Raw genomic sequence first — 13,714 nt, forward strand, 5'->3', positions numbered from 1 at the left:
ATGTATATAAAAAGGGGTGTAAAAGGAGAAGATTAAATAGTTGGTTCAAATGCAACAGAAGAGATAACCTAAATGCTAGTAGAAGTATTAGATAAAATGATTAAAGGGCCAAATTTGAGTAGCATCGAGGTGTAGATGACGTGATAGGAATAGTGAAAAAGGTATATGTTTCTAATAGGACAGTCAAGTTAAGAAAGAGAGTAGAGCTAAAGAATAAAATAGTCAAAGTTTGGATTCGAGTAAGATAAAAGAATTTGGTTAAAGAATGAACTGAAAAGCCCAGATTAGGATAAGAATGGGAAGAATGGAGCCAAGATATAGAGGAGGCAAATGTGGTTCTCGGGAAGGTAAATGAGATAAACAGAAAGGCAAGGATAGAGAGTTTAGAAATGGATGACATTAGGGATAACGTTTGTTAAGGTAAAAAACCTAGAAGTGTCAAACTTAGAGCAGGTCGTAGTTGATGCAGTGTTAGGAACCTGAACCTGGAGCTTAGAGTTGTAGGATCTGGATTAGACATTGTCTATTTTCTGTCCCCAAGTTATAATAAGGAGGTGATAACAGAAAGTTAGGTGAGGTGTGCAACCAAAGTAGGTAGTAGCTGTAGAGTGTTGTGGTAACTTGAATTATCTTATAAGACAAAGAAGCAAAGTTGGGAGGAGTAAGCTGAATAAAAGCCAACATAAGGGATTTAAATATGCAAGATGAGGAAAAAGAATGAGGGATAATGTTATAGAGGCTTAATGTTAAAATTCAGAATGGTGAGGCCTAGAGTCTATAATTGGAGTTGGACAGATATTTTCAGTGTAACCGATAGAATAATTATGTAAAACAAAAAATGATAGTATGATAATATGTAGTAGAACACTAATAAAGGTCAAAATAGGACAAAGTGGGTGTAGATGTAATTATAAGTTATTAAGAAGTATATGGATTATAGGAGTGATTATTAGTAAGATTGGAGTATATCTGAAAGAATCTATCTATTACTGCTTTATCTTCCAGAACATAACTAGGTATAATGTGCATTAGACAAATAATAATAAGTATAGAGAACAAATGGAGAATAAAAGAGATTATAAATTCCAAGGTGATATGTTGGATGGGGTAACAATATGACATGGATAGGTATAGTTGATATCTTATGATAAAAGACAACAACTGCAAAGAAGTAATGAAACTAAAACGGAAGACTAAATGGTATGAGCTAAACCTTGTTTATCAAACAATGGTATACCATAAATGGTGGGAGAAGATTTCTCCTTCTTTCCAATTAGCTTGTATTTCGATCTTAGGAGATTAAATTAAAAAGAGAGGTCGTGTCAAAGTGACCCAATTAGTTGAAATTTTGATGGACGTTAGTACGTATCCAATCTTTTGAGGCGAAAATGACGGTAAGTACATACCTAATGTCAAGGATGAAAAGACAATTAGGATAGCGACTGGAGTTATATCAAGTTAGTTACCAATGTTTGCAACCTTTCTAAACTATGAGCTGGAGGAAGTGCTATTTATGGATAAGTTATAGTGGGTGAAATTATTGCTGATGGGTAGATTTGAGACTGAAGTCTGGAGAGCCGTGGACAGTATGTGTAGTTGTATTAAGGAGAATGAACACGTGAAGTATCTTGACCAAAATTATAGCCTAGCACATTTTTCCCACAACCATGTTAGTTTAGGTGAAACTTATAGTTTCAAGGCTTCTATCTAACCATGATGAGCGATTTCCTTCAAAGGGTAGTAGGGAATGATAATGTTCTGATAGTCAAGTTGGGAAAGGAAATACGAGAAGAATTTTCTATGGTCAATTACAAGTGTTACATGATGTGAAGGATGTGCTGGTAGGAGCCAATGTAACACCCCAATGTAACACCCCTATTTGTATAGCCTGGTATATTTCACTGTTCTGGTGACCGGTGTCGGTCCGGACAATTAAGGGGATTAGAACCACACTTAAGTCAATTAGAGAAGCCATAAACACAAATAATTAGTAATGTTCAATTAGTTAAGTATAAATAAGAAAAACAGAACATAAGAAGTTAAACGAGCCGAGAGTCACAACGATGGGTGACCTCCTCGGGAACGACTGCGAAGTCGTTTTAAACTCAAATTTCGAATCGTAAAATGTGACGCCGTGGTCCTTAGGACCATTATGAACACAGTGAAAAAGAGAAAATCACGAAAATGAACTGTTAAGCCAGTCAAATAATTAGGTCAGGGAGCCGGAAGAAATATTGAATTATTTGCAAACAGGGATGAACCGACGAGGGGCAATTTGGTCAATTGAGCCTGAGAGCTGACTCCTGACCTAACTGTCAAATAAAATCGGGGAAAAGAAAATTTCAGAATCGAGAATTAAATTAAAGAACTAATAGAAAAATAGAAAAAAAAAAGAGGAAAATGAAAAAGTAAAAAAGGTGATGACATCATGCATGACCTCATGCATGATGTCATAAACAAATTAATTAAATTATTTATTAAATTGGATTTTTGGTCTTCTAAAAGGGATAAAGATAAAAGAAAATAAAAAGAAAAAAAAATTAGAAAAATCCTTCTTCTTCTCCCTTGGTTGCCGCCTCACTTTCATCTTCCCTCTCCCTCACCCAAAACCTCCATTAAAGCTTATTTTGAGCTTAATCAAATCCCTAATTCCACCATAGAAAGTTAAACCTCCAATATTAAACCTTGATTTCAAGCCTTGATAGAAGACTTAACAACAAAAAAAAAAAGGAAGAAAGGAAAGAAATTCTGCACTAAGGTTAGTAGATTAAATTTGATTTCTTTTGTTGAATTAGTTGTGTTATTAGCCTAATTAACTAGAAACTAAAGAAATGAAAAAAAAATGTGAGGGACCATTACTGAAATTTCTGCCATCCATGGATGTATGAGAGTTTGATGTATTTTAAATGAATTAAAGGTGCTAGTAAACTTATATGAGTATGGTAGTATGATGGAAATGCATAAATGTGATTAATTGTAATAAGTAGTGAGATTAGGATTAGGAGGCCTAGGGTTTTGAGGCAAATTTTGGAGAAATGCATAAATGATAACTTTGACCTATTGTGAAGAGAAAAATGGTCAATAATGACCAAAGGAGATGTGTGGGAATTGTTGGAATGGAAGTCAAATTCGTAGGGTAAATGGTCATGCTGCTAGCAGCATGACCAAGCCAACTTTGAAGGACCAAAACGGAAATTTTACAAGTCCAATTGATATGCCATCAATTGGAGATGAAAATAGACATAAAATGCCACAATTTTCATTAAGGAACCATGGCCAAAAATTGACTAAAACTTAGTGAACCAATTGACCAAAGTGAAATGAGAGCAGGCTGCCACTGTACAAACTGACCAAGTGAACAGTGTTTGTTCATTTGGTCATAACTCGAGCTAGGCAGGTCAAATTGATCTGAAATTTTACCAGTAGTTAGATCACATATAGACCTAAAACTTTCATGAAGAACACAAGTCCAAATTCTGCCAGCAACCAAGCCATTTGGCCACCCCAAGTTGGTGACTCAAATCTGCCAGCACTCAACTTTGCCCAGAAAATCTGGGTTATGTTCCATCCAACAGCCCTGATTCAAAGGGGCATAACTTGAGCTACAAAACTCCAATTGGGGTTATTAAAAAATGAGAATAAACTTAAGATATTAAGGAACATTTTCTATGGAGGAAGTTTTGCCAAATTCCAACAGTAAAATTGCCAATGGAACAGTGCAACTTGGAGCACCAAAACTGAAAATTTGACAATTTGGCCAAAAGGATTTAAGCTTTGAGAAAATGACCAAAACCAACAAATTTAATGACCAAAATGTGGTATGTGGGTGAAGTTGGAGTTCCCATACCTATTAAGCCTTAAAAAGTCAACAATTTGACTTGAATAGTGTTGTGGATAGTAACCTGAAACACAAAAACTTCGAGAACGTCGAAATTAGCACATTAAAGCTAGGTAAAAATTGAGTGAAATTTATTTTTAGATTTATGCTAAGTTATGGTACTGAAACACTGTGAAACTGTGTGTTTCAGCTGAAAAAGACTTGGAAATTCGAAGAGACTGAGTCAAGGCTTAAAGGCGACTCAAGTCAGGTTTGTGCACAATAATAATTGTTTAAATATTTTAATCTCAAAAATTTGACTTCTTTGATTAATTATGTACTGTGTTGCCATTTTGTAATCGTAAACGTGACTTTGGAAATTGATCAAATTTCTCATAAATTGTTTATATAAATTGTTTTGAATTGATTTTATGTTCACACTTAGCATGACAGTATCACATTATTCCTCCTCCATTTATGGGGTTGAGATCGTTTATTTTCCTCCATCTCTGGCTTGCCAGTTGAGGTTGAGATCGGATGAGTACTCATTAGCTAGCTAGCCACCTCCCTCATTGATTTCGATTAATGGGGTTGAGATTGCTTTGTCATAGTGTACAACACGGCATTGATCGGAAATTTTGTGTCATGGCTTAAGTTGTGTATGACTTTGGCAACACTGTGTTTATGAAATTGTTTGACTAAACTGTGTTTAATAGATTATTTGACAAAATGGTGTTGTTATGAGCTTTGAGATTTGCGAAATATGACTGAGAAATATTTAAATTGTGTTTTGGCAATGAATGATTTATATATTGCATTTTAAATTTTTATTGTGCACTACTGAGTATTTTATACTCAGCGATAGCTTATTTTGCTGTCGCAGATAAGAGCAAGGAGAAAGCAGCAGAGTGAGCTGCTATCGAATTGTGGACCCCTAAACATTTTGTATGGGTATTATTTTATACCCTTGTAAATAATTTTGATGTAAATATAGAAATGTTGTGTATCAATGTAAGTCGAGCAGTTTGTAAATAAATTGTAATAATATTATTTTGGATTTTTTTTTCTGTAAATTTAATATTTGTACATATAAATTTCCTGCTTTATGCCTTGGGAATGGAGATATTAAATATTTTGAGATGATAAGTCTTGAATTGTATTGTGAAATTTTTTTGAAGTGTGTTGAACTGAGTGATTGAGTTATTGAAGGTTGGGAGTTGTGAAATATTTTTGGAAGTGCTTTTTTTTAGGTAATTGAAGAACTGTTTTCTCCAGTTTACAAACGTAACTCTGTCAAAATTTTTATAAAAATTGCGGCAAAATTTAAAATGGACAAAATTTTTACTAGTATTTAAACCTTGAATAAATGGTTTTAATTTCTACCAAAATGCTCACCACTTCCAAAATGTAAGAAAATCGTTTTAAAATCCCTTGTAGGGTACTTAATGAGTTATCGGTAGGTGAAGTTCGGTAGTTCATTAAGTGTTCTACGGGATCATGTTATGCCTTACAGAGGGGTAAGGTATGATAGCCAATAGTAAGGCTAGAATTCCAGAAGTAATGGAACTAATAATCAAGATAGGACTAAGAGATAAAAAGAAAGTCAAAGAAGATGTTGGGATGGATATCCTTAAAGGAAAGGCATAAGGGTGAGAGAGGACAAAGGTTAAAGAATAAGTACAATAAGTTGGAAAGATGTCAACACTAGCAGAAAACAAAAAAAAAGGAAAGTGGATAAGATCCAAAGGATAGGTGAAAAGCTCAGTAGAGTTAGTAACAATGATGAGAATAAGAAGAATAAGTATGCTAGGGACACACTAATGCATGTTTAAAACAAGTTATAGTGAGATGATAGATTCAAGGAGTAATGGAATCACGATTTAAGTGTTAATATGTCAGGAAGTATGTCACATAATAAGAAGTTTTAGGAAGAAGTCAAGATATTTCCATCCCAGAGGAGGAGTGGGAAATGATAAAGTCGCATGAACTGGGTTGTCACGGAATACAAACACTTTTGTCATATAATAGAAGAGACCCAATTCACTTTCTAATGTTGATAGATGGTGTAGGGTACATTTGGCACTTGGATAGAGCTCTATAGGACTAGATGCATAAGATGAACAGGAGTTGGTCTAAGGACCTGACTAATGACACAAGGTAGATTGGAAATTTGAAGTGTCATGGGAGTGAGAAGATGCACAGGTGTTAAAAATTGAGGTCATGAGACAAGTAAAGATGTCAAACAAGATACCTATGATAGGTGCTACAAGAAAATATCTCATAGGATACTATAAGATAAGGAACATAAGTCATGTCTGTAGGAAGCAGAGATTGTTGAAACAGAGGTATGGGGACTGAAGTCACTAAGAGATACGTTAGAGCACAATGAAGGAGAGGTAAGCACCAAAGCTGATTGAAGTTATAAGATATCAAGTCAAGCATAGTGGAGGTATAGTAAGTACTGAAGATGTGAGAAAAAGCTTGAGGAGTGGTTTAAGGTACGAGTTTCGCTATGAAATGATGATGATAGCTAGGACACTACAACAGATAAAAGAGCTATGCAGATCCTAGGCGAAAGGATTTAGAGTTTGTAGTGGGCAATTACGTATTCCTAAAGGTCTCTCCGATGAAGGGAGTTATGAGATTTGGGAAGAAGGGCAAACTCGCATCTCGATTCATAGGGCCTTTTGAGATTATTGATAGAGTTAGAGCAGAGGCCTATCGATTGGAGTTACCACCAAGCTTTTCTCACGTCCACCCAATGTTCCAAATTTCTATACTTAGGAAGTACATACTTGATCCTTCCCATGTGTTACAACCCGATACAGTGGAGTTGAAGGAAAACCTAACCTTTGAGGAGCAGCCAGTAGCCATAGTGGACTTTCACATGAGGTAGCTATGGTCAAAACAGATCCCTATGATTAAGGTTTTGTGGAGGAGCCAATTGGTAGAAGAGTGTACCTGGGAGTCAGAGCAAGACATGCGCAATAAGTACTCGTACTTGTCCAATGTGTAATTTTGTAATTCTTTATTCTGCCTTGTGTAAAATTCGAGGATAAATTTTCTGTAAGGGAGGGAGAATTTAACACTCCTAATTTTCAAATAATTATTTTATATGTAAATATAAATATATTAGTCTAACCCCTGGTGTTGTGGGCTTTGAGTAGGTACTTTAGTTTCGTGGCAATTCGACCGTCGCCTGGATCTACAATTTCGGGCTTAGCAGATAAGTTGTTGGAATCACTTTGGAATCAAGTTAAAGTTATAGGCTACTCTACTATTTTCAAATGCCTCGGACGTGTTCCAAGCGTTAGAATTAGCATAGGTAAACCCGAACTCTAAGTTTCTTCAATTTTATAGTGCTGAGTTTAGAATAAAATTTCATAAAATATTCATGGGTAGCTAGAAAATTATAATTTCTTTTATATTAGCTTAGTAATATTGCTAAGGATTGCAGGGCAAAATTTTAGAATTTTTAGAGCTCATTTGGGTAGTTTTTGCAAAAAGGGTTAGTTGTAGGGACTAAATTGTAATTTTTTAAAATTATGGTTGTTGACTGTTTGGATGGGCCCAAAGGGGCCATGTGATGTGATTGAGATATGGTTGTGTGACTTGTAGATATAGAAGTGTATTTTTTAGCCCTTTTGCAGGTTGGGTATGTCCTAAGTATAGGGAGAACTCTGTCAAATTTTCGACATAACTTAGGGTTTCTTTAGTTCTTTTTAAGCTTGTATTAAGTTAATTATATTAAATAATTATAATATAATTGTCAGGTGAGCCGAGACAACCTTTCTCCTCCTCTCAGCCACCATAGTAACCTTGGTTTATGTCCGTGAATAAAATATTAATTTTAATTATAATTTCAATATTATACATATTCAAGGCATGCCTATGCATCATTTATAAATATATATTTAGGTAGTTAAATATTAGGCATTATTTATATTGCATTTTTAATTGACAAAATGAATATGGATGTTGTTTTATGGTAATTTGGAGCTATGTGCGAGGGTAGTGTGTGTGTGTGTGGTGATATTGGATATGGGTAGGATGGGTAGACGCAGCTGAAGCTTGACTCGCTAGGACCCTATCCTATTGTGGTTAAAACGAGATAGGCATGGCTCGAGTTGGTCTCGCTGGCCCCTGCATTTGGACTATTAAAAGAAAGTTCGTCTTAAGATGTACTCGCTAGCAGAGGTTGGATTAAAAGAGCTTTCTAGGGGATCAGCTCCCATATATATATATATATTGTTTGAACATTTTATGGGTGTGTGAGTACTCCAAATTACCTTCTTGCTGTCTGTGATGTGACTTGTATGAAATCTTTGAACGTGTTGCATTCCATCCCTTTGGGTGCACTAGCCTTAGATAGCTATAGAAATTATACTTAAAATCAGTATTTTACTCTTTGAGTCGAACGCTCACTCCTGTTTAACTTATTTTTTCAGGATACAGGAGATTTCTGATTGAGTTTTAACCCATGTCTCTTTTTCGCAGGTCATTTAGTAATATCTGTTATGTTTTGTATAACTTTATTAAATTCTAGAACTCCGCATGTGGTAGAAGTATTTTATTTGATTTGGATTTGTAATTTAATACCGTGTTGGATCTGTAAATCTATTAAATGCATGTATTTATAGATTGGATTGGATAAGGGAGCTGAGCTCCCATTTGATTTTTATAACATTATGAGTATGTGGAGGGTGAGCTGAGCTCCCTAAAGTGATATATATTGTGCTTACAGGTCAGGTAAGTCAAAAACTTTCCGTTGGGTGGTCCATATTATGACCATACTCTATCTGGTTGATTTCTTGAAATTGGGCTCAATATGGGACTTAGGATTGGGTTAAGGAATAGTTAGTCTTACTACTGGCCTCGGAAGCTTTAGGCTAGCCCAGATCCTAGTGCTGGTCCAGCCCATGGGATTGGGTCGTGACATGAGAGGGGCAAGGGAGAGCCATGGAAGACAAGATCGAAGCTTCTTTGAGCAAAAACTCTAACCCAACAAATTAGAGGATCTTTTAACCCCGTGACTAAGGGTTAAATTGACAAATGTAGGGGTGAGCATATTTCAATTCAAACCAAAAAATCGAACCGAACCGAATCAATTCGGTTCTATTTTAAAATTTAATTGGTTCGGTTCAGTTTTATATTATAAAAATTTCGGTTATTTCAGTTCGGTTCGGTTCGATTTTGAAGAGAAAAAAATCAATTAAACCAAACCGAACCGAATAGTAATTTTATATATTCAAATCGAATCAAATTGAACCGAATCAATTTTTGAATTGATTTATTTTTATGGGGAATTTATGAATTATATTTAATTATATATATATATAAATTGTTTAATTTCATTTATTAATGGTTATTAAGTTCAAACCAAAGTCAAAATTAAACCAAATAACTTAAAAATTAAGTCTAAATTAAAAAATAATTAAAAATAAAAATCAATCAATTTGAACCAAATAGAACCGAAATAGAGCGATTCGGTTCAGTTCGATTCGATTTTTCATCTATTTCGGTTCGATTTGATTTCTAAAATATGTAATTCGATTTTCTTAATTTAATTCGGTTCAGTTTTAATTCGATTTGGTTTGAAGCGAACACCCACCCTTAGACAAAAGTGGATGAAATATTGAAAGTGTATAAAATAACTAAAATTTAAAGACTTTTTATCATATATTTTGGTCCCTATGTCAATTTTTCTTTATTTTTGTATTAATGATGAATAAAAAAAACCTTAATTCTCCTTAAAATAAATTATTATTTCATCCATAAATTTAATCATCATAAATATTTTATTTCTTAAATTCTTATCTTTATTAACTCTTTTGCCCCTCAATATTCACCATCTTTTATTTCTTTGACCAATATTTAAATTGAAAAAAAATGGATGAAGGGACAAAAGTGTAAAAAAATATATATATAAACATCTTATCTGTTTTTTAAAATTCAAGAATTTAAATATTAATTATGCAAATAAAAAAGTACTTTGCCATTTTTCCATATTTTCCCGTCTTAATCAAGCATTCTTTACAGGAAAAACACCATAAATATGTTTGGAGAAAAAAAGTATAAAAAGAAAGAAAATGGGAGCATTGAAAACAGGATGAAAGAAAATTACAGAGAAAGAAAATAAAAGAAGAGAATTTTCTCTTCCTCTGGAAGGAAATAAAATTATAAAACAAAATAAATAAGTTGAGCGATTTCGTCATCTTTTCAAATATTTTTATCCAAGTATTGACCATATACATCAACATAACATACGTAAAACTCATTACATTCTGCTGAAACTAGTATGAGATACAAGAGGAATTATTGAGTATAACTGATATATAGTAATTCTCCAAGGCACAATTGAGCTTAAGAAATATATAACCTTTTTTTTTTTTAATACACTTTAAAGTTTTTTAGTCATAATTTTAGTTAAGAATTACTGTTATTTTATTTGTTTATTTTCAATAAAAATTATTATATTATACATATAATTTATTAACTTAATTACTACAATATTTATTTATAAAATTTTACTATAAATAATAAAAAATTATGATAAAATTATTTTAATTTTCTTAATTTTAAATGTATCTTATCACATTCATACATATTTAATGGTCTATATAAATTATAAACATAGATATAAAATATATTTACAATATGATGCATATATTTTAGCATAATTATTTTTAAAAAATTTATAAGATACATAAAAATCATATTTAATAAAAATAATTTATTATATTTTAAACATAATATAAATGATATTTTTAAATATAAAATATATAATTATTTAAATATAAAAATATAATTATTGACAAAATAAAGCCTTATGAATTTAATTGTTTCAAATTAAAAACATGATTGAGGATATTTTGATCATTTGTTATATAATTTATGATAAATTAAACTAAAATTTGGATGGATGGATGCATCATTTGTTGATATAGCAAAATCTAAGAAACTGACTTATTTTAAATTGAAAATTAAAAAAAATTAACCAATAATTTTTGACATATTTTATAGACTAACTTATAATTTAATAAAAGAATAAAGCATCAGACCAAAACTTAGAATAAAAAATTTGCGTAAATCATCATATGAAAAGTCGTTGATAAAAAAACGTTAATTATGAAATATCAATGCAATCTCTTTAAAATAGAATGATTTGAAAAAAAAAATTTTATCCTTATATTTTACTAAAATTAATTATTGTGGCCTTTATATTTCCAAAAATATATTATTTAATTTTATATTTTACTTACATTAAATTATTATAACTACTTAGTTTCTCTATTTTAATGAAATTAATTAATTAATTCTTATATTTTAAAAAATATTATTATTTAATCATTTTATTTTAGTTAAATTAATTAATTAGTTCGTATATTATAAAAAATATAATATTTTAAAAAATATATTCTTGAATAAAAATATAAATTTTGTTACGTGAATACTAAATTTGAATATATATATATATTAAAAGTTTTAATTCTTGAATATTATTTTTGTATTTTTTTATAATAAAATAATTTTCTTTGATTACTTTTGTACTATTTTTATCGACAGATAAAAATAAAAAGAGAATAAAGGAAAGCATGGTGTGGGCATAGAGGAGAAAAAAATATATATAGAGAGAGAGAAATAAGGGGAGAGGTGGTGAGAGGATTATGATAGTTCAAATTATAATAACTAACTAATATGTTTTTCAAAATATATGAATTAACTAGAATAAATGAATTAAATAGTAATTTGACTAGTATTGATTAACGAAAAAAATTGATAAATAGACTAAACAATTAATAAAAGTAAAATATATAAATTAAATACTATATTTTTCAAATACAATAATAAAATAATTAATTTCTTTAAAATAAAAAAACTAAATAAAAATTCACCCTTTAAAAAATAAAATTTTGTTCGACTAAACAAAATCATTAATTAAGATTTGTAAAAGTTAATTTTAAATTAATTATTTTAAAATGATAAATTTTAATTCTCACGTAATGTCAGAAATTTAAAAATTAAAATAAAATTCAAATTTGCCCCAAAACCTTTTAAAGAAATTCAATTAAGTTAATTTTATATTTTTTAGACAAATTAAACCTAAACTTTTTATTTAAGTTTAAATAAGTTCAATTTTTAGTTAAAAAAATAATGATTTTCTATTTTTAAATAAAATATTAATATTTGCATTTTAAATAAAGTTATTTATTAATAAAAAACAATAAAGCCTAAAATTTAATAAGCCCAACCCAATATTCTTTTATTTTAATTAAATATAATAAATAATATATATTATTATTAAAATTATTATATTTTATTAAGTCGAAACTAATTTTAGTTTAAATAAAAAAATAATTAATTAAACTTAAAAATAAAAGTTAAGCTAAATTAGACATTAAAAACTAAAAAAAAAAAAAATTACTTCTTTAAAAAATTTATAAATTTTGTCCACACAATATTTTTCTCCATCCTTGCTTCCTATGTTTTCTTTCCCATCATACTTCTTTACCAAACATATATAGCATTAGCCTATTGGAGATGTGCACTATTCAATTATATATATATATACACACACGTTTTACTATTTCCCTAGCATAATATCTATGGTATACATGGATAATTTATAATTTTTATTTTTTAATTTAATTTTAATTACATTTTAAATAAAAATAAATTATTTTTATTAAATTAATTTTTAATTAAAATTTATCTCTTAATTTAATTTAAATAAATTTTTATTTATTATGATAATAAGTTTTAATTAATTTATGATATAATTAATTAAAATACCTATTTAATTCTTTTTATACTTATATTAATATTAATTTCCATAGCTATTTCATTTAAAATGTAATAAAATTACTTTATTCAAAAAATAATTTATATCTCATGAAATTTTTATATTTTCTCTCATGATTTATGTAAATTGATATTTATTTTTTTTTATAAATTATAAAAAAATATTAGGCTAATAAAAAAATAATATTATTTTAAAAATAGATAAATAATATATATTTTTATTATTAAATATATTAAATTACTAATAATGAATTAAATTATTTAATTTTAATAATAATAAAAATATATAACATTATTATTAATTGAAAATAACATTTTATTATATCATTTTTTTAAAGTGTAATTTTTTTATTAATTTGATATATTTTTTTATAAAATAACTCTTTCACAGAAATGTTATCTATTTATATAAATTTCTAATATAAAATAAATATATTTCATAAAAATTTAAATTTTAAAATATTATCATTTCTATTAGTATTATAAATGTTAAAAATACACATTATTTTTCAAAAAATATATCCTACAATTTTGATATTGTAATTTTAATTATTTTTAATCATTTTTATTTGTAACTAAATTTTTGATATAAAAAATAATATTTTTATTATATATATTTATAATTTTTTTATAAAATACAATTTCTTTAATTTTATTAAATTTTCTTTATTTTTCATTAATTAGTTATTCAATTGATTTAAATTATAATTAAGTTATTAATTTCTCAATTATATATATGTAATATACAAATTATTTAATAATTACTCTCTTAATTCTATATTAAGTAGTTATAATTATAATGTAAGTTACAATATATTTTAATTAAAAAGTGATAGTAAAAGTATTCAAATTTAATTTTTAAAATAATAATTTTTTTTTATTTATTTGGCCGTTTCAATTCAATAGTCATAAGTTGAAAATAATAATAATAATAATAATAATAATAATAATAATAAGTAATCTTAGGAAAGTAAAATAAAAATATTAAATTTTTAATATAAAAAATAATACATACTAATTATAAATAAATCAAATCTCTATAATTTATTTTATAACTTTTTATGTACACTATATTTTTAACAAAAAATTTATAAT

This window comes from Hevea brasiliensis, chromosome 9 (assembly GCF_030052815.1).
Source record: "Hevea brasiliensis isolate MT/VB/25A 57/8 chromosome 9, ASM3005281v1, whole genome shotgun sequence".
Taxonomy (NCBI): domain Eukaryota; kingdom Viridiplantae; phylum Streptophyta; class Magnoliopsida; order Malpighiales; family Euphorbiaceae; genus Hevea; species Hevea brasiliensis.